This window comes from Anomaloglossus baeobatrachus, chromosome 2 (genome assembly GCF_048569485.1).
Source record: "Anomaloglossus baeobatrachus isolate aAnoBae1 chromosome 2, aAnoBae1.hap1, whole genome shotgun sequence".
NCBI lineage: Eukaryota > Metazoa > Chordata > Amphibia > Anura > Aromobatidae > Anomaloglossus > Anomaloglossus baeobatrachus.
In genome coordinates, this window is record NC_134354.1 from 419,786,442 (window position 1) to 419,813,286 (window position 26,845).

Genomic DNA, 26,845 nt, shown 5'->3' on the forward strand with positions numbered 1-26,845 from the left:
TCCCAAACTACACTTGATCTTAGCCAAAAGGCCGAGAAGCGATAACCAGAATTGGTTTGGGCCTCGAGTGGCACCCTGGCCTATGCCGGACACATCTTAGGGAGAGAGAGCGAGAGGGAGACAAACCCACGCCTACAGAAGACATTTTGTCACCCAAGCCAACCCTTGAAAAGGCTGCTTTGCAGAGCAAAAACAAGAAGAATGGTGCGTTTTGCAGTCGCCGCCCACTGCAAGGAATCTGAATAACTCCTCCTTTAGGGCGCAAGCAACTCCCCTCCCCCTTGCAGTCTTTCCAATTCACGATACAAAAAGACGGACAGGACAGGTTGCCTGACTTTCCGTCACTGCCACCCTTTGCCATCCTTACCCGTAGAAAGCCCTTTCATCATCCCCAAACCCTAATCTTTTCCCTTTCCTTCCCAGCCCCCAAACCCTGCCCTCTGTACCCTTCTCACCACCCGCATTTCTTCTCCTGTCATCCCCCTACCACCCGGGAAAAAAAGAACTTGCCCCCTCCTTCCACTAGCCCACCCTCCCACCCAAAGAACAACTTCTGCTGCGCAGCTTGTTTTCTAGGCAGCAGCGCTATTGTGATGTCAGCGGGGGCATTGTGACAAGCCGCCAGTGTTCCGTCTCTTCATGTTGTGCACAGTTCAAACGGAAAATACATCAACAGGCGACTACAGAAAAGCTTACTAACAAAGGTTAGAGGGGGGCTTTCTCAGAGGGCTTTTTACAGTTTTTCTATTCCCAATTAGCCGTTTAAGTGTACTTATTGAAAGTAGTAATTCTTTCATAGGCCGCCCTTTCTTAGTATTTGACGTTCCTTATATTGCGGATACCAATTCTAGATCTTATCACACCTGTGGTCACTGCAGCAGCAGCAGGTGAATCCACTTTGTCCAAAAGGGATCTATTCCATTCAATTGCAAATGATCTAGATAAGACGGAGAACAAGATACTGCAGCAAGGGACATAGTCGAGTTGGTCAGGTTGAGTGGTGATGAGTTTGCTATTTGGATGAATAAAGAAAGTAAAAAGTGTGAACGATAAAAAACAAAAGGAGGAAGTGTGAAAAGTGAATGGGCCAAATTGAGGTGCATATGAAGACGTATGCTTTCTTCCAATTCATTAAATCGGGCTAATATGAATCAGGTGAATTGAGTTCTGCTTTTGGAAACTGGGTTAAGAAGGGGTGCACCGGTCCTGGAGGTACTGCAATACCAGGTCAATGCGTGGAGTGGACAGAGCAAGCTCTTTTTCCATCTCCCTGTTCTAAAAATCCATTTAATATATGGTCCCCAGATAGGGGACGTATCAGATATTAAACTGATAAGAACAGATTTTTTTTTTTTTTGAAGGATGAGTTTGAAAATAATAAAGTGATCGCCTCACGTTGCCCAGGTAACTGTCCGGCACAAGAGGGCTATGACATCCTACGATGCACACTCCCCCAAGGCCAGCAGTTGTGCAATACCCTGGCACCTTTCAGCACCAACCAAGGTAGTACCCTCCCAAACTACACTTGATCTTAGCCAAAAGGCCGAGAAGCGATAACCAGAATTGGTTTGGGCCTCGAGTGGCACTCTGGCCTATGCCGGACACATCTTAGGGAGAGAGAGCGAGAGGGAGACAAACCCACGCCTACAGAAGACATTTTGTCACCCAAGCCAACCCTTGAAAAGGCTGCTTTGCAGAGCAAAAACAAGAAGAATGGTGCGTTTTGCAGTCGCCGCCCACTGCAAGGAATCTGAATAACTCCTCCTTTAGGGCGCAAGCAACTCCCCTCCCCCTTGCAGTCTTTCCAATTCACGATACAAAAAGACGGACAGGACAGGTTGCCTGACTTTCCGTCACTGCCACCCTTTGCCATCCTTACCCGTAGAAAGCCCTTTCATCATCCCCAAACCCTAATCTTTTCCCTTTCCTTCCCAGCCCCCAAACCCTGCCCTCTGTACCCTTCTCACCACCCGCATTTCTTCTCCTGTCATCCCCTACCACCCGGGAAAAAAAGAACTTGCCCCCTCCTTCCACTAGCCCACCCTCCCACCCAAAGAACAACTTCTGCTGCGCAGCTTGTTTTCTAGGCAGCAGCGCTATTGTGATGTCAGCGGGGGCATTGTGACAAGCCGCCAGTGTTCCGTCTCTTCATGTTGTGCACAGTTCAAACGGAAAATACATCAACAGGCGACTACAGAAAAGCTTACTAACAAAGGTTAGAGGGGGGCTTTCTCAGAGGGCTTTTTACAGTTTTTCTATTCCCAATTAGCCGTTTAAGTGTACTTATTGAAAGTAGTAATTCTTTCATAGGCCGCCCTTTCTTAGTATTTGACGTTCCTTATATTGCGGATGCCAATTCTAGATCTTATCACACCTGTGGTCACTGCAGCAGCAGCAGGTGAATCCACTTTGTCCAAAAGGGATCTATTCCATTCAATTGCAAATGATCTAGATAAGACGGAGAACAAGATACTGCAGCAAGGGACATAGTCGAGTTGGTCAGGTTGAGTGGTGATGAGTTTGCTATTTGGATGAATAAAGAAAGTAAAAAGTGTGAACGATAAAAAACAAAAGGAGGAAGTGTGAAAAGTGAATGGGCCAAATTGAGGTGCATATGAAGACGTATGCTTTCTTCCAATTCATTAAATCGGGCTAATATGAATCAGGTGAATTGAGTTCTGCTTTTGGAAACTGGGTTAAGAAGGGGTGCACCGGTCCTGGAGGTACTGCAATACCAGGTCAATGCGTGGAGTGGACAGAGCAAGCTCTTTTTCCATCTCCCTGTTCTAAAAATCCATTTAATATATGGTCCCCAGATAGGGGACGTATCAGATATTAAACTGATAAGAACAGATTTTTTTTTTTTTGAAGGATGAGTTTGAAAATAATAAAGTGATCGCCTCACGTTGCCCAGGTAACTGTCCGGCACAAGAGGGCTATGACATCCTACGATGCACACTCCCCCAAGGCCAGCAGTTGTGCAATACCCTGGCACCTTTCAGCACCAACCAAGGTAGTACCCTCCCAAACTACACTTGATCTTAGCCAAAAGGCCGAGAAGCGATAACCAGAATTGGTTTGGGCCTCGAGTGGCACCCTGGCCTATGCCGGACACATCTTAGGGAGAGAGAGCGAGAGGGAGACAAACCCACGCCTACAGAAGACATTTTGTCACCCAAGCCAACCCTTGAAAAGGCTGCTTTGCAGAGCAAAAACAAGAAGAATGGTGCGTTTTGCAGTCGTCGCCCACTGCAAGGAATCTGAATAACTCCTCCTTTAGGGCGCAAGCAACTCCCCTCCCCCTTGCAGTCTTTCCAATTCACGATACAAAAAGACGGACAGGACAGGTTGCCTGACTTTCCGTCACTGCCACCCTTTGCCATCCTTACCCGTAGAAAGCCCTTTCATCATCCCCAAACCCTAATCTTTTCCCTTTCCTTCCCAGCCCCCAAACCCTGCCCTCTGTACCCTTCTCACCACCCGCATTTCTTCTCCTGTCATCCCCCTACCACCCGGGAAAAAAAGAACTTGCCCCCTCCTTCCACTAGCCCACCCTCCCACCCAAAGAACAACTTCTGCTGCGCAGCTTGTTTTCTAGGCAGCAGCGCTATTGTGATGTCAGCGGGGGCATTGTGACAAGCCGCCAGTGTTCCGTCTCTTCATGTTGTGCACAGTTCAAACGGAAAATACATCAACAGGCGACTACAGAAAAGCTTACTAACAAAGGTTAGAGGGGGGCTTTCTCAGAGGGCTTTTTACAGTTTTTCTATTCCCAATTAGCCGTTTAAGTGTACTTATTGAAAGTAGTAATTCTTTCATAGGCCGCCCTTTCTTAGTATTTGACGTTCCTTATATTGCGGATGCCAATTCTAGATCTTATCACACCTGTGGTCACTGCAGCAGCAGCAGGTGAATCCACTTTGTCCAAAAGGGATCTATTCCATTCAATTGCAAATGATCTAGATAAGACGGAGAACAAGATACTGCAGCAAGGGACATAGTCGAGTTGGTCAGGTTGAGTGGTGATGAGTTTGCTATTTGGATGAATAAAGAAAGTAAAAAGTGTGAACGATAAAAAACAAAAGGAGGAAGTGTGAAAAGTGAATGGGCCAAATTGAGGTGCATATGAAGACGTATGCTTTCTTCCAATTCATTAAATCGGGCTAATATGAATCAGGTGAATTGAGTTCTGCTTTTGGAAACTGGGTTAAGAAGGGGTGCACCGGTCCTGGAGGTACTGCAATACCAGGTCAATGCGTGGAGTGGACAGAGCAAGCTCTTTTTCCATCTCCCTGTTCTAAAAATCCATTTAATATATGGTCCCCAGATAGGGGACGTATCAGATATTAAACTGATAAGAACAGATTTTTTTTTTTTTTTTTTTTTTTGAAGGATGAGTTTGAAAATAATAAAGTGACCGCCTCTCGTTGCCCAGGTAACTGTCCGTCACAAGAGGGCTATGACATCCTACGATGCACACTCCCCCAAGGCCAGCAGTTGTGCAATACCCTGGCACCTTTCAGCACCAACCAAGGTAGTACCCTCCCAAACTACACTTGATCTTAGCCAAAAGGCCGAGAAGCGATAACCAGAATTGGTTTGGGCCTCGAGTGGCACCCTGGCCTATGCCGGACACATCTTAGGGAGAGAGAGCGAGAGGGAGACAAACCCACGCCTACAGAAGACATTTTGTCACCCAAGCCAACCCTTGAAAAGGCTGCTTTGCAGAGCAAAAACAAGAAGAATGGTGCGTTTTGCAGTCGCCGCCCACTGCAAGGAATCTGAATAACTCCTCCTTTAGGGCGCAAGCAACTCCCCTCCCCCTTGCAGTCTTTCCAATTCACGATACAAAAAGACGGACAGGACAGGTTGCCTGACTTTCCGTCACTGCCACCCTTTGCCATCCTTACCCGTAGAAAGCCCTTTCATCATCCCCAAACCCTAATCTTTTCCCTTTCCTTCCCAGCCCCCAAACCCTGCCCTCTGTACCCTTCTCACCACCCGCATTTCTTCTCCTGTCATCCCCCTACCACCCGGGAAAAAAAGAACTTGCCCCCTCCTTCCACTAGCCCACCCTCCCACCCAAAGAACAACTTCTGCTGCGCAGCTTGTTTTCTAGGCAGCAGCGCTATTGTGATGTCAGCGGGGGCATTGTGACAAGCCGCCAGTGTTCCGTCTCTTCATGTTGTGCACAGTTCAAACGGAAAATACATCAACAGGCGACTACAGAAAAGCTTACTAACAAAGGTTAGAGGGGGGCTTTCTCAGAGGGCTTTTTACAGTTTTTCTATTCCCAATTAGCCGTTTAAGTGTACTTATTGAAAGTAGTAATTCTTTCATAGGCCGCCCTTTCTTAGTATTTGACGTTCCTTATATTGCGGATGCCAATTCTAGATCTTATCACACCTGTGGTCACTGCAGCAGCAGCAGGTGAATCCACTTTGTCCAAAAGGGATCTATTCCATTCAATTGCAAATGATCTAGATAAGACGGAGAACAAGATACTGCAGCAAGGGACATAGTCGAGTTGGTCAGGTTGAGTGGTGATGAGTTTGCTATTTGGATGAATAAAGAAAGTAAAAAGTGTGAACGATAAAAAACAAAAGGAGGAAGTGTGAAAAGTGAATGGGCCAAATTGAGGTGCATATGAAGACGTATGCTTTCTTCCAATTCATTAAATCGGGCTAATATGAATCAGGTGAATTGAGTTCTGCTTTTGGAAACTGGGTTAAGAAGGGGTGCACCGGTCCTGGAGGTACTGCAATACCAGGTCAATGCGTGGAGTGGACAGAGCAAGCTCTTTTTCCATCTCCCTGTTCTAAAAATCCATTTAATATATGGTCCCCAGATAGGGGACGTATCAGATATTAAACTGATAAGAACAGATTTTTTTTTTTTTTTGAAGGATGAGTTTGAAAATAATAAAGTGACCGCCTCTCGTTGCCCAGGTAACTGTCCGTCACAAGAGGGCTATGACATCCTACGATGCACACTCCCCCAAGGCCAGCAGTTGTGCAATACCCTGGCACCTTTCAGCACCAACCAAGGTAGTACCCTCCCAAACTACACTTGATCTTAGCCAAAAGGCCGAGAAGCGATAACCAGAATTGGTTTGGGCCTCGAGTGGCACCCTGGCCTATGCCGGACACATCTTAGGGAGAGAGAGCGAGAGGGAGACAAACCCACGCCTACAGAAGACATTTTGTCACCCAAGCCAACCCTTGAAAAGGCTGCTTTGCAGAGCAAAAACAAGAAGAATGGTGCGTTTTGCAGTCGCCGCCCACTGCAAGGAATCTGAATAACTCCTCCTTTAGGGCGCAAGCAACTCCCCTCCCCCTTGCAGTCTTTCCAATTCACGATACAAAAAGACGGACAGGACAGGTTGCCTGACTTTCCGTCACTGCCACCCTTTGCCATCCTTACCCGTAGAAAGCCCTTTCATCATCCCCAAACCCTAATCTTTTCCCTTTCCTTCCCAGCCCCCAAACCCTGCCCTCTGTACCCTTCTCACCACCCGCATTTCTTCTCCTGTCATCCCCCTACCACCCGGGAAAAAAAGAACTTGCCCCCTCCTTCCACTAGCCCACCCTCCCACCCAAAGAACAACTTCTGCTGCGCAGCTTGTTTTCTAGGCAGCAGCGCTATTGTGATGTCAGCGGGGGCATTGTGACAAGCCGCCAGTGTTCCGTCTCTTCATGTTGTGCACAGTTCAAACGGAAAATACATCAACAGGCGACTACAGAAAAGCTTACTAACAAAGGTTAGAGGGGGGCTTTCTCAGAGGGCTTTTTACAGTTTTTCTATTCCCAATTAGCCGTTTAAGTGTACTTATTGAAAGTAGTAATTCTTTCATAGGCCGCCCTTTCTTAGTATTTGACGTTCCTTATATTGCGGATGCCAATTCTAGATCTTATCACACCTGTGGTCACTGCAGCAGCAGCAGGTGAATCCACTTTGTCCAAAAGGGATCTATTCCATTCAATTGCAAATGATCTAGATAAGACGGAGAACAAGATACTGCAGCAAGGGACATAGTCGAGTTGGTCAGGTTGAGTGGTGATGAGTTTGCTATTTGGATGAATAAAGAAAGTAAAAAGTGTGAACGATAAAAAACAAAAGGAGGAAGTGTGAAAAGTGAATGGGCCAAATTGAGGTGCATATGAAGACGTATGCTTTCTTCCAATTCATCAAATCGGGCTAATATGAATCAGGTGAATTGAGTTCTGCTTTTGGAAACTGGGTTAAGAAGGGGTGCACCGGTCCTGGAGGTACTGCAATACCAGGTCAATGCGTGGAGTGGACAGAGCAAGCTCTTTTTCCATCTCCCTGTTCTAAAAATCCATTTAATATATGGTCCCCAGATAGGGGACGTATCAGATATTAAACTGATAAGAACAGATTTTTTTTTTTTTTTTTTAAAACCATTCAGGTTGCGTAATCATCCAGAATCAGAAGTGTCACCTCAGAGAGGTTTCACAACTTAACCGGATGCAACGTAAACTCATCCTCATGGCAATTTTATTTCAAAAGAGTGATAAAAATGTGTATAACACACCCATAGCCGTAAATCAGTAACCAAAAGCAGAAAAGTATAAACCATTACACCCAGTGTTTCCATTTCAGAAATTTCCATTCACCCTCAGCATCCATACCTCTTTCACCATCCCATTTATAGCAGAAATACAGTTTGTCCAAAACCATCCTGACACAATCATTCACTTCAAGATTCTCATTCCTATATACATACAAATTCCTGGTATTCCACAGAACTTCCTTCACACATGCCAGAAACAACCAAAACACTCGTTCTTTCCTCGTGCTCAAGCTACACAGACCAAACATAACCATTTTAGCTGTTAAAGCTCTTACACCCGTCAACTCCCAACACAACTTACCCAAATTACTCCATACGTCCTTTGCATGTCCACAAGACCAGAAAACATGTTCCACATCCTCAGTATCACCACATCCAGTCCTCGGGCACCTCTCTGAGGGTACCAATCCCCTCCTCTTCTGCACAGATCTTACCGGCAGCACACCATGCCAAGACATCCATAACAGATCTTTCTGTTTGTTAGAGATTTCATACTTTTTCAGTTTTTCCCATACTTCCTCATACTCAGCAGATTTCAAACCACTGATACCACATGCAAAACCGTCCACACACAACCTTTTTATCTCCTTTTTCTCCTTCATGAACTGACTCACAGTAAACTTCTCAAGTCTGAACTTCTTCACAAACAGCTCAACAAACAGGTACCACTCAGGACAAATGAAGGCAAAAGGTTTCCTCAGATCCTGCACAGTCCACTTCAGCCTTCCTAGCATAGAACCTGCTTGATACTTCAACATACAAGAGGCTTTAGTATCTTTAGAAAAAAACCTCACAGAAAAAAGCCACATAGTTTATACCAATAAAAACCTCCAAGTTTGGAAAATCCAAACCACCATGCTTTTTCTTTTTCATCAATATCTCCCGTTTCGCCCTTTCCATGCCACATCCCCACAAAAACAAGAAAAGCACCCGATTTATCTTTTTCAAAGCCACAGTTGATGGAGGAAAAACCAAAGCAATATAAAGTATCATAGGCAAAATGATACTCTTCACAATCAAGACCTTTCCTGTAAAGGACAAATCCCTCAACCTCCAGAACTCCAATTTTTTAGCTATTTTACCCCCTAACTCCTCCCAACTTTCCTTACCTTTCAGCTCTTCATCAAAATCCATACCTAAGATCCTAACACTGGAACTGACACACTCCATCTGATCATCATGTAAAACACGTGGCAGACCAAAACCTTTCATCTTACTTTTGGCCCAATTAATTTTAAAGGCAGAAGCCACACAAAACAAATTAACCAGAAGCTTGACTCTCGACACGTCACAGACATTCTCACAGAGAATACAAATGTCATCCATATAGCCTAAAGCTTTAACATGTTTTCCTCCACTACCCGGAACCAATAGACCTTTAACCACTTTATCCTTCCTAATAGATTGTAACAACGGCTCTATAGCACAAATAAACAAAATGGGTGACAGAGGGCACCCCTGCCGAACCCCAGAAAGTATCTCAAAGCTATCAGTAAAAAAGCCATTCACCTGAATCTTACTTCTAGCCCCTTCATAGAGCCCATACAATAAACTAACCAAATGCTCCGGAAAGCCCATTTTCCTCAACACACAAAACAAATACACATGCGCCACCCTATCAAATGCCTTCTCAAAATCAAGCACACATACAATCACCCCCTTCTTCCTTGCCATACAATCCCCAATCATATCTCTCACTAACATCACATTTTCATGAATCCTCCTCTTAGGAACCGCACACCCCTGATCCTCCATAATAACATGTGAGATTACCTCCCTCATGCGATTGGCTAAAAGCTTGGCAAATATTTTATAATCCACATTCAGTAGCGTGATCGGACGCCAATTACCCACCACTCGCCTGTCACCTTTCTTAAACAGCAATACCACCACTCCTTGCTTCATACTGTCCGTCATCCTGCAACCAGAAAACAAACACTTCATAATAGACACCACATCCTTCCCAACAATATCCCAATACTTACTATAGAACTCCCAAGGGATCCCATCACCCCCTGGAGACTTGTTTTTAGCAGACTTAAAAATCACCTCCTTCACTTCATCCTCTATAATGTCACTCAGCAAAAAAGGAAACTCAGATTCAGGTACAAAGTTGTCAATCACATTCAGAACCTCCTCATCCTCCCCCAGATCGCAGTCCTTCACTCCATACAGGGACTTATAATAGTCAGCCACTACACCGATCACATCCTTCCCATGCACCTCACTACCATTCTCATCCAACATTGCATTCATCTCTCGCCCACCCCCACACATCTTCTTAAAGAAGAAACTGGTACACTTCTCATTCTTCTCTCTCACCTCAATTTTAGATCTCAGAATAATTTTCCTGCCCTCCTCCCCAAACCACTCTTTCATCTCACGTTTAGCTTTCTCCAGCTCATACTTTACATCCAGACCCAGAGATTTGCATTTATGCAGGTAGGAAATCCTCCTATTCTGCCACTTGTACAGATTCCTCCTCTTTCTGGCTTTCTTGTACCCAGCTTTCCTGAAAAACACACTGATTCTCACTTTCACCCAATCCCACCATAACAATAAATTTGGAAACCCTTTTTTCCTTGCAGCCCACCATGCATACTGCCTTACAAAATCCTTCTTCACCCTTTCATCCTGCAACAGACTGACATTCATTTTCCACACACCACGTCCATAAAACAAATTAGCAATTTCAAAACTCCCCACCAGACACTCATGATCAGAGAAAACAACCCTTTCTTGCGAATAATTAACACATTTTACCCCAGTGGAAGAAAGGAAAAAATAGTCCAAACGGGACTCGGTCTGACCATCATCTGCATGGTAGGTAAAGGGTCCTGGCTTGGAATCCACAGCGTCCTTTAACGAAAACTCTGAAATTAAACGATTCCATAAATTTCCGGTCACGTCCACCTTGGACTCGTATGAACCGGCTCTGCCCCTTTTGTCCAGGATGCAGTTTAAATCACCAACAACAAAAATAGGAATTTTACCATGCAGAAAAAAACGCAATTTCTCAAAAAGGGCGAGTCTCTGATTTTTATCAGCAGGGGCATAGATATTAATAAGCTTAAATTCCCACCCCCTATAACATAAAATAACACACACACATCTACCCTCTTCTACAATTACAGTTTGTTTTATCCTAATGTCCTTATTTTGAATCAAAACCCCCACCCCATCATTCTTATTTATAGCAGAAAATGACCACACCACCTCCCCAAAACCCCACTCACTCTTCTTAGGTTCCCTATTCAGCCCACATTCCTGCACACACACCACATCACAATTTTTGGAAGATAAGAAATCAAGCACACACGCACGCTTATATGACGACTGAAACACTCGCACATTCTGAGAGGCAATATTCAGTTGCAAAGCCATGCTGAAAAATTAAACAAAGGAAAAAAGCATCAAAACAGAAACCATTCAAGTCCCACTGGCAAAGTGGATAACATCTGCTAACCCTCCCACATCTTCATTAGATAGGAAGCATTGGCCTGGAGATATAGGGTCTTCAATGACCCCTGAAAGAGAAGTAGTGCTGGCATTGGAGTCTGGACTTAGAACCTCAAAGGGGTTTTGGGAGTAGAAATCAACTTTCTCCCGTGGCCCCGTCTTCAGCCTCTTCACTGGTCTCTTGTCTTTTCTCTTAGTGTTTCAATATTTTTATTACATAACAAAACATAACATAACAGTCATAGAATTTCAAACACTCTTATGTAAATATATCCAAAACTAGATAAGTAATCATAAAGATGTTTAACCATTGAAATTTAAGGGGGAGGAGGATATTGGAAGGGAGGGAGGAAAAATAAGGGACAAGGCTTTTATTGGGGGAATTTTGGAAATATATAGGGAAAACCACAGGGGGAGGGAAATGGGAAAACATACAGGATTAAACTATTTACAAAAATCATATCAGACTAGCGAATATTGTAGACTTGCAGATGTTGACACCCATAACATTTGCTATTATTTACATTATTATTTGACTCTGTGAAGACATATTTAAATGCAATAAGAAGCTAAGAATGAAAAAGAGAAGAGAGAGAAAAATAAAGATACAAAAGAAAAAAAAAGGGGGGGAAGGGTTCATTCCATTTACGTTGAGGCATTACTGATGTTTGTAGGCCATAGACTCCATCTTTTGTAGTATGAACTGAAAAGATTATTGTATATTGCATGCTTTCTCTCATATTCTTGGTGTTTATTCATTAGCTTAATTATTTCCGAGGTGGTAGGAATAACATTACTTCTCCAGTTTACTGTTAACAGTTGCTTAATAATCAGAAATATATGTATAAATATGGGAACCAAGGCAGGGTCAGTGTCCTCCAAATCTAGGGACAGAAGGGCCATTTGTGGGGAGACTGAAACCTTTGAAGTAGATATACGATTCAAGAGGTTGTTGATCTCTGACCACATGTTTCCAATTTTAGGACATTCCCATAGGATATGCAATAGGCTACCCTTATGTCCACATCCTCTCCAACAATCAGGAGAGTTTGATTTATCAAATTTGTTTAAACGTACCGGAGTAAGATACCATCTTGATAAAGTTTTATAAAAGGTTTCTTGTAAGATAGAGGAGATGGTGGAGGAGTACGTAGCTTTTAGGCAGTTTTGCCATTTCTCATCAGAGAAACACATCTTTAAATCCTTCTCCCAACTTTCCATGTAGGTTTGCTTACAAAATATATAGTCATCATTTAAGAATCTATATATGTTACTAGTACTCCAGACGCTTTGTTTCTCTAAGTTGCAGAATAGGATACTAATAAAGTCCGGGAGAGGGTAGTTAGTGCTTAGGATTTTCCGGAGGGAGGTCCTCAGAGAAATTAGGAACTTAAAGTCAGAGTCAGGTATATCATATCTTATTTTAATGTCTAAGAATGAGATGAAATCTCTGCCATTGTGTATGTCTTTTATTAATTTTAGGCCCAAAGTATTCCATGTTTCAGGAATGATCTCATTTGTCATTATGGCAAGGAATTTTAGGGGGAAATTACTGATTTGTTCAAATTTGGTTAATTTGGATTTTTGCTTGGTAAAGTTTTTCCAGATTGATATAGTGGATGCAATTGTAGGGGAGTTTGGGAGAGGTAGCTTAGGGTTCAGGATATGAAGTAGGATAAGGGATCGCAGGGAAGAGTAGTTATTGAGGGATAATTCCAAATCGAGCCATGGGAGGGTGTGATTGTTTAGAATCCAATTTATACTCTGTTTGATGATATTAGTCTTATAGTAACATAATATGTTGGGTAAGCTGAACCCACCTCTTCTTTTGTGTTTCGTCAGTGTATTCTTGGCAATTCTTGGCTTTTTCTTGTCCCAGATGAACTCATTCAAGAGACTTTGTAATTTGTATAGATAATTTAATGGGATTAAGAGGGGTATCGTTCTAAAGTAGTATAAAATTTTAGGTAATATAATCATTTTGTATGCCATAATTTTTCCCAACCAACTTATATTGTTCTTGGGCATTTCTGTAATCTTTCTTTGAGTAATCTTAACAAGGTCCTCCATATTTGTTTCCACTAAAGAATCCAGGTTATTGGTAATTTTGATCCCTAAATAGGCAAATGAGTTTTCTTCCCAAGTAAAAGAGGAAACTTTTTTAATGAGACTAATAGTACTAGTTTTAAGGAAAAAGGGAAGAAGTTTAGATTTATTGTTGTTTAATTTATAATAGGAAGCCTTTGAATAGTCATTCAGGATTTTTTGGGCTTCTATGATAGAGTTTAGGGGGTCTGAGAGGGAAAGAATAATGTCATCCGCAAAAAGTCCAATTTTATGATGGCGGTTACTTGTTTTTATACCTAAAATGTTGGAATTGTTTCTGATTAACTCTGCAAGGGGTTCTATAGCCAGAACGAAAAGGAGGGGAGAAAGGGGGCATCCTTGTCTAGTACCATTTGTAATTGGGAAAGGCTTTGATAAGTGATTATTGGTGTATATTTTTGCAGTGGGATTAGAATAGAGGGCCAAAATGGTTTTAACAATTTTTTTGTCGAATCCAAATTTATATAAAGCCAATTCCAAATATTTCCAATTGATTCGATCAAAAGCCTTCTCTGCATCCAATGCCAACAGCATAGAAGGGATTTTTCTATTGTTGATATGAGAGACTAGATTTATTACTCTCCTTGTACCATCAGAAGTTTGTCGGCTTTCCACGAATCCCATCTGGTCATTATTGACAATATCAGGTAGTATTTTTTTTAACCTGTCCGCGATCAACTTGGCATAGATTTTTACATCAGTATTTATCAAGGATATAGGCCTGTAGTTGCTTACGAGGTCTTCATTTCCCTTTGATTTTGGAATTATAATAATTGTAGCTTCTAGCATTTCTTTAGGAAATGTTCCTGTGTCAGCGGCTTTATTAAAAATATTGACCAGATAGGGGGAGAGAACATGTGGAAAAGCTTTATAGTAGTCATTGGTAAACCCATCTGGCCCCGGGGATTTTTTGGATTTTAAGTTTGATATTGTTCTAATAATTTCTGTATCCGTAAATGGGGAGTTAAGAGTGTCTAGTTGTTGTTTGGAAATTTTGGGAAGTTGAATTCTATCTAGGAAACTATTAATGGTCGTGTCATCTGGTTGGGAAATTGATGGGTCATTTTTTAGGTTATATAGTTTGATGTAATAGTTGGCGAAAGTTTCAGCAATTTCCTTTGGATGATATGCAAAGGAGCTGTCGGGTTTTGCAACTTTATGAATCCTTTTTTTGATTCTGGCTTGTTTGACTCTTTGCGCCATCAGTCTACTGGGTTTATTGATAGAGGTGTAAAAATTGAAATGCATATTGTGGGAATATTGTTCAAAATCTTTCAATAGTTCAGATTTTAATTCAGCTCTAAGAGTTAAGATTTCCCTGTGGATTGTTGTGGATGGAGAGACAAGTTTTTGTTGAGCTTCTTCCTTCTGTCTGATCATATTTTGTATTGCTGTAACTTTTTCCCTTTGACGTTTTTTATGCTGCGAGGATAATTGGATGAGGCTCCCGCGAATTACCGCTTTATGAGCATTCCATATTACAAAAGGGCACATATTTTCAGTTGAATTTTCATCAAAATATAATTTAATTGACTTTTCAATGTCTTTTTTATATGTTGGGGAGTTTAAGAGGAAAGAGTTACATTTCCATAAAAAATTGTTTGAAGAGGAAGTATTAAGGCATACAACGCATATTATTGGCGAATGATCCGAAAAAGTTTTGGGTAAAATTTCAATTTTTTTTATTTTAGAGATTGTGAATGAGTCCGTTAGTATTAGGTCAATCCGGGAAAATGTGTTATAGATGTCAGAATAATACGTGAATTCTTTTGATGTAGAGTTTATACATCTAAAGGCATCAAGAAGTTCCTGTCTTTGTAACCAATGTTTCAGACAGTGCTTCTTGTGTCTTGCCTGAGCTGTTGAATCAAGTTCATTGTCTGGGACAAGATTGAAATCACCCAAGAGTATAAGATCGCCTTGTTTGACCTCCTGGACCAACTCAAATAGTTTATCCAGAAAGCCAATTTGGGCGTGGTTAGGAGCATACACATTAACTATAGTACAGGGATGATTATTTACTAAACAGGTAATGACAATATACCTACCTTCCTTGTCTTTGTTCTCAGTAAGAAGCTTAAAGGACACTGTATCTTTAACCAATATCATTACTCCTGCTCTTTTTCCAACACTTAGTGAGGAGAGAATGTGTGGAAAGTTTTTATTAACGAATTTTGGATGATCGTCTCTAGTGAATTTCACCTCTTGTAGGCATGCTATATCTGCTTTAGAGTTTCTTAGTTCTTTCCAGGTCAGATATCGTTTTCTAGGGGAGTTTAGACCATGGACGTTATAAGAAATGAATTTAACAGTCATGTTTAGGGATGGAAGTAAGGAAGGGGAGGGAAAGGAAAGAAAGGAGAGAAAGGAAAAGAGAAGAGAGTAGAGAAAAAAAAAAAAAATAAAAAAATAATATAAATATGCACTAAAGGAAACTTACTTCAAAACTACCATTATAATATGTTATTATAAGATCTGTAAATAACTACAGTGCTTCCAATGAACAATATAACTTTCCCTCAACTAGATAAAATTACTAAGGATGTAAGGAAATAATTTCTAATATATTTTAACTGAACGAAAAACTTCTAGGTTGGATCAAGAGGGAGTCCAATATGAGTGGCAAGCAAACTTTTAATGACAAATGCAAAAAAGTTCTCCCTGAAGGTATCTCCACTAAACGGGTAAGATAAAACCTTCAAATAGAGGTCAAAGTTTGTGGAAGAGAAAGGAGACTAAATAATACTTGTCTCCTTTCCCCGTCAAGAAAGAAGTGTTGTCTCTATTAATACTGAAGTAAAACGTGGACAGAGAAAAAATTAAAAAAAGTAGTTTAATCCGAGTAATAACAGCAACGTGTCCTCTTGTAGATTCTCTGAGTTCAATTCCAGGTGGAAAAGCTCCCAGGGAATAGACTATTTCAAAATCTAGATTTAAGAAAAGATGGTGTAATCCAAGTAGGTGGGATGGTCACCCTTTTTCAGTTCTCCTGAAATTATATACATATTAGGTACTTCATATGAAAAATAGTATTTGAACAGAGAGGTCATTAGCGTTGAGTTCTTGGGTCCCCTTCATTATTTAATGAAGATATAAGTTTTAAGCCATCCTCTGGGGTTTTAATGAGGGTTGTTTTACCATTTAACCAGACAAGAAGTTTAGTGGGGAACCCCCACCTGTAAAGAATACCCCATTCTCGCAGTTGTTTGGTGATGTCATTAAATCTTCTTCTTGATTCCATTGTCTCCTTGGAGAAGTCGGCAAAGACCTTGATATGATGATAAGGATCCGGTAGTGTCCTGTTCTCTCGTATAAATTTTAGTAAAATCCCTTTTGTGGTAAAGAAATGGAGACGTAGGATAACATCCCTGGGGATGTCTGAAGGAAGAGATTTGGGTTTGGGCAGGCGATGTATCCGGTCAATCATAATCTCTAACTCCGATAAAGATGGTATAACAGATTTAAGAAGTCCCTTAGTGTAGGTTGCCAGGTTATTATTTGTTACCGACTCCGGAACGCCTCTAAGTTTGATGTTATTTCTACGACCACGATCCTCCAAGTCAGCCACTTTGCCCTTTAAAAATTGAACCTGAAGTTGTAGTTCACACTGGTCCTTTGAGAGTATGTCCGCTTTTTCCTCTACTTGGGATATTCTGGCTTCATTAGCATCCAATCTGTTTTTGACTTGTAAAATATCTTCGCGTAGGATCTTTGTTTGATTTTCGAATGCTAAGACCATATCTTTATTGAAAGCTTTAATAAGGTTTACTAAATAGGAGTCAGAGTCATTTTTCACAAGATTTGGATGAGTTTCACTGCTGTTTAGGATCTTTGATTCAGCAGAAGGTAGTGAAGGTGAATTGTAATCGAGTCTAGGCCTCTGTTTATCGGGACTTAGCGAGTCAAATTCTTCACTAGTGGATGGAGAGGAGTTGTTAAAGTCTCCTATTAGCGCATCATTGCTTATAGTCTGGCCTTTTCTTTTATTAGAACTGGAAGATGATGTTTCCATGTCTGAGATGTTGGATTGTTCTACCTTATTATGAGAGGCGAGATTGAGGAGTGGTGCTTGAGTGCTTTTCATCCCCTGCTCCACACAATCTCTATGGATTAATCTTGATTGATGTTTAGTCTCTATACCTCCTCCTACATGTTGGACTGTGGCTGCTGAAGCTTCTATTTTGGGGGTGATGGATTTTAGGTTATAGGCAAGATTTTCCTTATCCAGAGTGGTTTTATGTGCCGCCTTCAAGGAGATTTTTTGGTCATTTTTTATGGTTGGGTTTATCTTCTGCCTTGCTCCTTTATCCATTGCAAAAAAAATTTTTGAAATCAGAGCTATCCCTTTAAATCCGAAATTTGACGTTTTTAATTAAATCAATTTTGCTGGTACTTCTGCTATGCTGCTTTATTGTGACAGTGCAGCCTCCAGGGAAGAGTACAGAGCAATAGGACTTTTCCAGTAAGGTTTATAACCACTATTTAGGGTGATTATAGGTGGCTATTAGGGAATATTATGGCCAGGACTTATAAAATGGCCGCACCTCACTGACTCCAACTGTCACTTTCACTTTGTGGTCAGAAGATGGCCGCTGTTCGGACCCCAACTCGGGATCTAGTTGGTTAATATATGTGTCACAGAAGGGGGATTTTAAGATTTCTGTGGGTTTTTCCACATCTCCCCAAGGTCTACAGTAATATTTAGGAGAGGGGGGCACATAAAATTTTACAGGGTACAGGGTTCAGTGTGATCAGTGTAAATGGTTTGGGGATAGCGCTGATCGCTTGTACTCACTAAAATCTGCCGCAGTTTTTTCCTTATATCTTTGGTGTGCCACCTCCGATTTTCATGGGGGTGGTATCAAAATTTTCTGCACCTTCATCTGAGTCCGGAAATCCTGAATGTGGGATGTGAAAATGCTGTCGCAGTACAGGGTCCACAGAGATTAATTCTTCATAGCCTTATTAATGGCTTTGCGCAGAGCCAACAGAACTGACACCGTCGAAGATTTTTGACTATATCTTCTAAGAGCCTTCACCGATTTTGATGGATATGGTCTTGAAATTCTCCAGATGACCTACTCTGCCTTCCTGGCTACTTTTTTTCCATAAATCCACCAAGAAGTTTAATAAAAAAAAGTTGCTTTGGAGTAAGACATTGCTGGTGATTTTTCTACATGTCACCTCCTTGACGTCGCCCCGGCAATCTTGTCTTTTCTCTTAGAGACCACCTTGTGGAAGCAGGCTACTAGCTCAGCAGGGGAATACTTGCTGTTGCCTGCAGCGTCCTCGTCGGATGATGACATGGCGATTTCCCCAGGGGCAGACAGGTCAGCAGTACTGGTGTCCATCTCAGGGCTGCTCAGCTGGGGGAAGTCAGTGCTGATTGCAGCATTCCCCTGAGCAGCCTCTGGAGTCTCAGCCACCTCACATAGCACAGGTGCAGAATCAGCGGAGGCCTGCAGCACCTGCAAGTCACCAGTGACCTCCTGCAGAGCACTACACTCCCCAACAGACACAGGCTCAGCAATAGCAGGAGCAGGCGGAGGATGGGAATCCCCCACTGCAGCAGGCATTACAGGCTCCATTCCAATGCCTGCAGGTTTTTCAACAATTTTTGCAGGTTGAATGTTTGCACGGACATTAAATCTAGCCTGTTTCCTGTCAAAATTTCTCCTCTCCAGAACGTACTGATCCCCAAGGGTCGGGCAGGACTTACATGTATGATCCCCATCCCCACACAGGTCACATACAGGGGGGGAGGGGCAGTTGGCAGCCTCATGCCCTGCTTTCTTGCAGTTTCTGCAGGTAAGTCCCTGCTGGCAATTTTCTTTAATGTGTCCATATCGGAAACAACTCCGGCAAAAGGATGGTTGCCCAGGGTAATGGAGAAACCCCCTATTCCCACCAATTGAAAAATTGGCCGGGGGGTGCATGATACCTCCAACACCCTCTGGGTCAGGTCTAAAACGTACCCAAAATTTAATATTTCCATTGAATACATTAAAGACATTTCTCTGGGGAATGCCACCTTTCACAGAGGAGCAGTATCTTGCCAAAAAGGCCTTTACCATGGTGGTCTCAGTAAATGGATTATACATATGAACAGTCAGGGGTCTCTCCACTGCAGAAAATAAAGGAGTAACAGAAATGTACCTCATATACTCATGCTTATGGTGCCTCTGCAGGTCTTGGTAAAAATTCAGACAGTCTTCCTCATGGTAAAATGAAATGTCATACTGACCAGTAGATGGAAACTCCTGCATACAAAACACTTTATCCAGCTCAATGCCGCCCAGCTCCATGATCACGCTCTCCACTATATGTCCTAACTGTAGGGAATTCTTCTTCTCCACCGAGACAGTCAGACGAACCGTGTTCTTTATAGCTGCCATTACAAGAAATATGCCCAAGGCACACGATCGCAGTCTTCACAGCGTCGGAAGTCGCCTTCCACGTAAAAGCCCACAGGCCAGACCCAGCAAGGTTTCCCTCACTGGATCTTAGCCAAAAGGCCGAGAAGCGATAACCAGAATTGGTTTGGGCCTCGAGTGGCACCCTGGCCTATGCCGGACACATCTTAGGGAGAGAGAGCGAGAGGGAGACAAACCCACGCCTACAGAAGACATTTTGTCACCCAAGCCAACCCTTGAAAAGGCTGCTTTGCAGAGCAAAAACAAGAAGAATGGTGCGTTTTGCAGTCGCCGCCCACTGCAAGGAATCTGAATAACTCCTCCTTTAGGGCGCAAGCAACTCCCCTCCCCCTTGCAGTCTTTCCAATTCACGATACAAAAAGACGGACAGGACAGGTTGCCTGACTTTCCGTCACTGCCACCCTTTGCCATCCTTACCCGTAGAAAGCCCTTTCATCATCCCCAAACCCTAATCTTTTCCCTTTCCTTCCCAGCCCCCAAACCCTGCCCTCTGTACCCTTCTCACCACCCGCATTTCTTCTCCTGTCATCCCCCTACCACCCGGGAAAAAAAGAACTTGCCCCCTCCTTCCACTAGCCCACCCTCCCACCCAAAGAACAACTTCTGCTGCGCAGCTTGTTTTCTAGGCAGCAGCGCTATTGTGATGTCAGCGGGGGCATTGTGACAAGCCGCCAGTGTTCCGTCTCTTCATGTTGTGCACAGTTCAAACGAAAAATACATCAACAGGCGACTACAGAAAAGCTTACTAACAAAGGTTAGAGGGGGGCTTTCTCAGAGGGCTTTTTACAGTTTTTCTATTCCCAATTAGCCGTTTAAGTGTACTTATTGAAAGTAGTAATTCTTTCATAGGCCGCCCTTTCTTAGTATTTGACGTTCCTTATATTGCGGATGCCAATTCTAGATCTTATCACACCTGTGGTCACTGCAGCAGCAGCAGGTGAATCCACTTTGTCCAAAAGGGATCTATTCCATTCAATTGCAAATGATCTAGATAAGACGGAGAACAAGATACTGCAGCAAGGGACATAGTCGAGTTGGTCAGGTTGAGTGGTGATGAGTTTGCTATTTGGATGAATAAAGAAAGTAAAAAGTGTGAACGATAAAAAACAAAAGGAGGAAGTGTGAAAAGTGAATGGGCCAAATTGAGGTGCATATGAAGACGTATGCTTTCTTCCAATTCATTAAATCGGGCTAATATGAATCAGGTGAATTGAGTTCTGCTTTTGGAAACTGGGTTAAGAAGGGGTGCACCGGTCCTGGAGGTACTGCAATACCAGGTCAATGCGTGGAGTGGACATAGCAAGCTCTTTTTCCATCTCCCTGTTCTAAAAATCCATTTAATATATGGTCCCCAGATAGGGGACGTATCAGATATTAAACTGATAAGAACAGATGAGATTTCATCCGCAAATTTCAGAAAACGGTCATCGGCCACCACACAAAAGCGCAGTGCCGCAGGTGATCGCCTCCCGAGCCCAGGAACCACCAGCCATAAGGGGACGTAAGCACCAAAAGGCGCAACAATCCCCGAGGCCGGCGATTGTGCAAGCCCGGGCCCCTCCCAGCCAAGACCAAGGCAAACCCAATGAAGGGACTACACTTGATCTTAGCCAAAAGGCCGAGAAGCGATAACCAGAATTGGTTTGGGCCTCGAGTGGCACCCTGGCCTATGCCGGACACATCTTAGGGAGAGAGAGCGAGAGGGAGACAAACCCACGCCTACAGAAGACATTTTGTCACCCAAGCCAACCCTTGAAAAGGCTGCTTTGCAGAGCAAAAACAAGAAGAATGGTGCGTTTTGCAGTCGCCGCCCACTGCAAGGAATCTGAATAACTCCTCCTTTAGGGCGCAAGCAACTCCCCTCCCCCTTGCAGTCTTTCCAATTCACGATACAAAAAGACGGACAGGACAGGTTGCCTGACTTTCCGTCACTGCCACCCTTTGCCATCCTTACCCGTAGAAAGCCCTTTCATCATCCCCAAACCCTAATCTTTTCCCTTTCCTTCCCAGCCCCCAAACCCTGCCCTCTGTACCCTTCTCACCACCCGCATTTCTTCTCCTGTCATCCCCCTACCACCCGGGAAAAAAAGAACTTGCCCCCTCCTTCCACTAGCCCACCCTCCCACCCAAAGAACAACTTCTGCTGCGCAGCTTGTTTTCTAGGCAGCAGCGCTATTGTGATGTCAGCGGGGGCATTGTGACAAGCCGCCAGTGTTCCGTCTCTTCATGTTGTGCACAGTTCAAACGGAAAATACATCAACAGGCGACTACAGAAAAGCTTACTAACAAAGGTTAGAGGGGGGCTTTCTCAGAGGGCTTTTTACAGTTTTTCTATTCCCAATTAGCCGTTTAAGTGTACTTATTGAAAGTAGTAATTCTTTCATAGGCCGCCCTTTCTTAGTATTTGACGTTCCTTATATTGCGGATGCCAATTCTAGATCTTATCACACCTGTGGTCACTGCAGCAGCAGCAGGTGAATCCACTTTGTCCAAAAGGGATCTATTCCATTCAATTGCAAATGATCTAGATAAGACGGAGAACAAGATACTGCAGCAAGGGACATAGTCGAGTTGGTCAGGTTGAGTGGTGATGAGTTTGCTATTTGGATGAATAAAGAAAGTAAAAAGTGTGAACGATAAAAAACAAAAGGAGGAAGTGTGAAAAGTGAATGGGCCAAATTGAGGTGCATATGAAGACGTATGCTTTCTTCCAATTCATTAAATCGGGCTAATATGAATCAGGTGAATTGAGTTCTGCTTTTGGAAACTGGGTTAAGAAGGGGTGCACCGGTCCTGGAGGTACTGCAATACCAGGTCAATGCGTGGAGTGGACAGAGCAAGCTCTTTTTCCATCTCCCTGTTCTAAAAATCCATTTAATATATGGTCCCCAGATAGGGGACGTATCAGATATTAAACTGATAAGAACAGATTTTTTTTTTTTGAAGGATGAGTTTGAAAATAATAAAGTGACCGCCTCTCGTTGCCCAGGTAACTGTCCGTCACAAGAGGGCTATGACATCCTACGATGCACACTCCCCCAAGGCCAGCAGTTGTGCAATACCCTGGCACCTTTCAGCACCAACCAAGGTAGTACCCTCCCAAACTACACTTGATCTTAGCCAAAAGGCCGAGAAGCGATAACCAGAATTGGTTTGGGCCTCGAGTGGCACCCTGGCCTATGCCGGACACATCTTAGGGAGAGAGAGCGAGAGGGAGACAAACCCACGCCTACAGAAGACATTTTGTCACCCAAGCCAACCCTTGAAAAGGCTGCTTTGCAGAGCAAAAACAAGAAGAATGGTGCGTTTTGCAGTCGCCGCCCACTGCAAGGAATCTGAATAACTCCTCCTTTAGGGCGCAAGCAACTCCCCTCCCCCTTGCAGTCTTTCCAATTCACGATACAAAAAGACGGACAGGACAGGTTGCCTGACTTTCCGTCACTGCCACCCTTTGCCATCCTTACCCGTAGAAAGCCCTTTCATCATCCCCAAACCCTAATCTTTTCCCTTTCCTTCCCAGCCCCCAAACCCTGCCCTCTGTACCCTTCTCACCACCCGCATTTCTTCTCCTGTCATCCCCCTACCACCCGGGAAAAAAAGAACTTGCCCCCTCCTTCCACTAGCCCACCCTCCCACCCAAAGAACAACTTCTGCTGCGCAGCTTGTTTTCTAGGCAGCAGCGCTATTGTGATGTCAGCGGGGGCATTGTGACAAGCCGCCAGTGTTCCGTCTCTTCATGTTGTGCACAGTTCAAACGGAAAATACATCAACAGGCGACTACAGAAAAGCTTACTAACAAAGGTTAGAGGGGGGCTTTCTCAGAGGGCTTTTTACAGCTTTTCTATTCCCAATTAGCCGTTTAAGTGTACTTATTGAAAGTAGTAATTCTTTCATAGGCCGCCCTTTCTTAGTATTTGACGTTCCTTATATTGCGGATGCCAATTCTAGATCTTATCACACCTGTGGTCACTGCAGCAGCAGCAGGTGAATCCACTTTGTCCAAAAGGGATCTATTCCATTCAATTGCAAATGATCTAGATAAGACGGAGAACAAGATACTGCAGCAAGGGACATAGTCGAGTTGGTCAGGTTGAGTGGTGATGAGTTTGCTATTTGGATGAATAAAGAAAGTAAAAAGTGTGAACGATAAAAAACAAAAGGAGGAAGTGTGAAAAGTGAATGGGCCAAATTGAGGTGCATATGAAGACGTATGCTTTCTTCCAATTCATTAAATCGGGCTAATATGAATCAGGTGAATTGAGTTCTGCTTTTGGAAACTGGGTTAAGAAGGGGTGCACCGGTCCTGGAGGTACTGCAATACCAGGTCAATGCGTGGAGTGGACAGAGCAAGCTCTTTTTCCATCTCCCTGTTCTAAAAATCCATTTAATATATGGTCCCCAGATAGGGGACATATCAGATATTAAACTGATAAGAACAGATGAGATTTCATCCGCAATTTTCAGAATCGGTCATCGGCCACCACACAAAAGCGCAGTGCCGCAGGTGATCGCCTCCCGAGCCCAGGAACCACCAGCCACAAGGGGGACGTAAGCACCAAAAGGCACAACAATCCCCAAGGCCGGCGGTTGTGCAAGCCCGGGCCCCTCCCAGCCAAGACCAAGGCAAACCCAATGAAGGGCCTACACTTGATCTTAGCCAAAAGGCCGAGAAGCGATAACCAGAATTGGTTTGGGCCTCGAGTGGCACCCTGGCCTATGCCGGACACATCTTAGGGAGAGAGAGCGAGAGGGAGACAAACCCACGCCTACAGAAGACATTTTGTCACCCAAGCCAACCCTTGAAAAGGCTGCTTTGCAGAGCAAAAACAACAAGAATGGTGCGTTTTGCAGTCGCCGCCCACTGCAAGGAATCTGAATAACTCCTCCTTTAGGGCGCAAGCAACTCCCCTCCCCCTTGCAGTCTTTCCAATTCACGATACAAAAAGACGGACAGGACAGGTTGCCTGACTTTCCGTCACTGCCACCCTTTGCCATCCTTACCCGTAGAAAGCCCTTTCATCATCCCCAAACCCTAATCTTTTCCCTTTCCTTCCCAGCCCCCAAACCCTGCCCTCTGTACCCTTCTCACCACCCGCATTTCTTCTCCTGTCCTCCCCCTACCACCCGGGAAAAAAAGAACTTGCCCCCTCCTTCCACTAGCCCACCCTCCCACCCAAAGAACAACTTCTGCTGCGCAGCTTGTTTTCTAGGCAGCAGCGCTATTGTGATGTCAGCGGGGGCATTGTGACAAGCCGCCAGTGTTCCGTCTCTTCATGTTGTGCACAGTTCAAACGGAAAATACATCAACAGGCGACTACAGAAAAGCTTACTAACAAAGGTTAGAGGGGGGCTTTCTCAGAGGGCTTTTTACAGTTTTTCTATTCCCAATTAGCCGTTTAAGTGTACTTATTGAAAGTAGTAATTCTTTCATAGGCCGCCCTTTCTTAGTATTTGACGTTCCTTATATTGCGGATGCCAATTCTAGATCTTATCACACCTGTGGTCACTGCAGCAGCAGCAGGTGAATCCACTTTGTCCAAAAGGGATCTATTCCATTCAATTGCAAATGATCTAGATAAGACGGAGAACAAGATACTGCAGCAAGGGACATAGTCGAGTTGGTCAGGTTGAGTGGTGATGAGTTTGCTATTTGGATGAATAAAGAAAGTAAAAAGTGTGAACGATAAAAAACAAAAGGAGGAAGTGTGAAAAGTGAATGGGCCAAATTGAGGTGCATATGAAGACGTATGCTTTCTTCCAATTCATTAAATCGGGCTAATATGAATCAGGTGAATTGAGTTCTGCTTTTGGAAACTGGGTTAAGAAGGGGTGCACCGGTCCTGGAGGTACTGCAATACCAGGTCAATGCGTGGAGTGGACAGAGCAAGCTCTTTTTCCATCTCCCTGTTCTAAAAATCCATTTAATATATGGTCCCCAGATAGGGGACGTATCAGATATTAAACTGATAAGAACAGATTTTTTTTTTTTTTTTGAAGGATGAGTTTGAAAATAAAAAAGTGACCGCCTCTCATTGCCCAGGTAACTGTCCGTCACAAGAGGGCTATGACATCCTACGATGCACACTCCCACAAAGCCAGCAGTTGTGCAATACCCTGGCACCTTCCAGCACCAACCAAGATAGTACCCTCCCAAACTACACTTGATCTTAGCCAAAAGGCCGAGAAGCGATAACCAGAATTGGTTTGGGCCTCGAGTGGCACCCTGGCCTATGCCGGACACATCTTAGGGAGAGAGAGCGAGAGGGAGACAAACCCACGCCTACAGAAGACATTTTGTCACCCAAGCCAACCCTTGAAAAGGCTGCTTTGCAGAGCAAAAACAAGAAGAATGGTGCGTTTTGCAGTCGCCGCCCACTGCAAGGAATCTGAATAACTCCTCCTTTAGGGCGCAAGCAACTCCCCTCCCCCTTGCAGTCTTTCCAATTCACGATACAAAAAGACGGACAGGACAGGTTGCCTGACTTTCCGTCACTGCCACCCTTTGCCATCCTTACCCGTAGAAAGCCCTTTCATCATCCCCAAACCCTAATCTTTTCCCTTTCCTTCCCAGCCCCCAAACCCTGCCCTCTGTACCCTTCTCACCACCCGCATTTCTTCTCCTGTCATCCCCCTACCACCCGGGAAAAAAAGAACTTGCCCCCTCCTTCCACTAGCCCACCCTCCCACCCAAAGAACAACTTCTGCTGCGCAGCTTGTTTTCTAGGCAGCAGCGCTATTGTGATGTCAGCGGGGGCATTGTGACAAGCCGCCAGTGTTCCGTCTCTTCATGTTGTGCACAGTTCAAACGGAAAATACATCAACAGGTGACTACAGAAAAGCTTACTAACAAAGGTTAGAGGGGGGCTTTCTCAGAGGGCTTTTTACAGTTTTTCTATTCCCAATTAGCCGTTTAAGTGTACTTATTGAAAGTAGTAATTCTTTCATAGGCCGCCCTTTCTTAGTATTTGACGTTCCTTATATTGCGGATGCCAATTCTAGATCTTATCACACCTGTGGTCACTGCAGCAGCAGCAGGTGAATCCACTTTGTCCAAAAGGGATCTATTCCATTCAATTGCAAATGATCTAGATAAGACGGAGAACAAGATACTGCAGCACGGGACATAGCCGAGTTGGTCAGGTTGAGTGGTGATGAGTTTGCTATTTGGATGAATAAAGAAAGTAAAAAGTGTGAACGATAAAAAACAAAAGGAGGAAGTGTGAAAAGTGAATGGGCCAAATTGAGGTGCATA

General features: G+C 43.6%; 8 non-coding genes and 1 pseudogene across 8 annotated transcripts; all 9 read right to left on the bottom strand.

Moving 5' to 3' along the window:
* Positions 1-1,190: 1,190 nt before the first annotated feature.
* On the bottom strand, positions 1,191-1,379 carry LOC142292547 (U2 spliceosomal RNA). The gene has a single exon (XR_012750693.1). It is a non-coding gene; the product is annotated as a U2 spliceosomal RNA (small nuclear RNA).
* Positions 1,380-2,701: 1,322 nt separating this feature from the next.
* LOC142292484 (U2 spliceosomal RNA) lies at positions 2,702-2,897 on the bottom strand. The gene has a single exon (XR_012750642.1). It is a non-coding gene; the product is annotated as a U2 spliceosomal RNA (small nuclear RNA).
* Positions 2,898-4,212: 1,315 nt separating this feature from the next.
* LOC142292604 (U2 spliceosomal RNA) lies at positions 4,213-4,410 on the bottom strand. Its single transcript, XR_012750739.1, has one exon. It is a non-coding gene; the product is annotated as a U2 spliceosomal RNA (small nuclear RNA).
* A 1,323-nt stretch (positions 4,411-5,733) lies between these two features.
* Positions 5,734-5,923, bottom strand: LOC142292542 (U2 spliceosomal RNA). Its single transcript, XR_012750689.1, has one exon. It is a non-coding gene; the product is annotated as a U2 spliceosomal RNA (small nuclear RNA).
* A 1,323-nt stretch (positions 5,924-7,246) lies between these two features.
* On the bottom strand, positions 7,247-7,425 carry LOC142292544 (U2 spliceosomal RNA; annotated as a pseudogene).
* A 13,408-nt stretch (positions 7,426-20,833) lies between these two features.
* Positions 20,834-21,018, bottom strand: LOC142292568 (U2 spliceosomal RNA). The gene has a single exon (XR_012750707.1). It is a non-coding gene; the product is annotated as a U2 spliceosomal RNA (small nuclear RNA).
* A 1,352-nt stretch (positions 21,019-22,370) lies between these two features.
* On the bottom strand, positions 22,371-22,557 carry LOC142292554 (U2 spliceosomal RNA). The gene has a single exon (XR_012750699.1). It is a non-coding gene; the product is annotated as a U2 spliceosomal RNA (small nuclear RNA).
* A 1,323-nt stretch (positions 22,558-23,880) lies between these two features.
* Positions 23,881-24,064, bottom strand: LOC142293307 (U2 spliceosomal RNA). The gene has a single exon (XR_012751277.1). It is a non-coding gene; the product is annotated as a U2 spliceosomal RNA (small nuclear RNA).
* A 1,353-nt stretch (positions 24,065-25,417) lies between these two features.
* LOC142292610 (U2 spliceosomal RNA) lies at positions 25,418-25,607 on the bottom strand. Its single transcript, XR_012750745.1, has one exon. It is a non-coding gene; the product is annotated as a U2 spliceosomal RNA (small nuclear RNA).
* Positions 25,608-26,845: the final 1,238 nt, after the last annotated feature.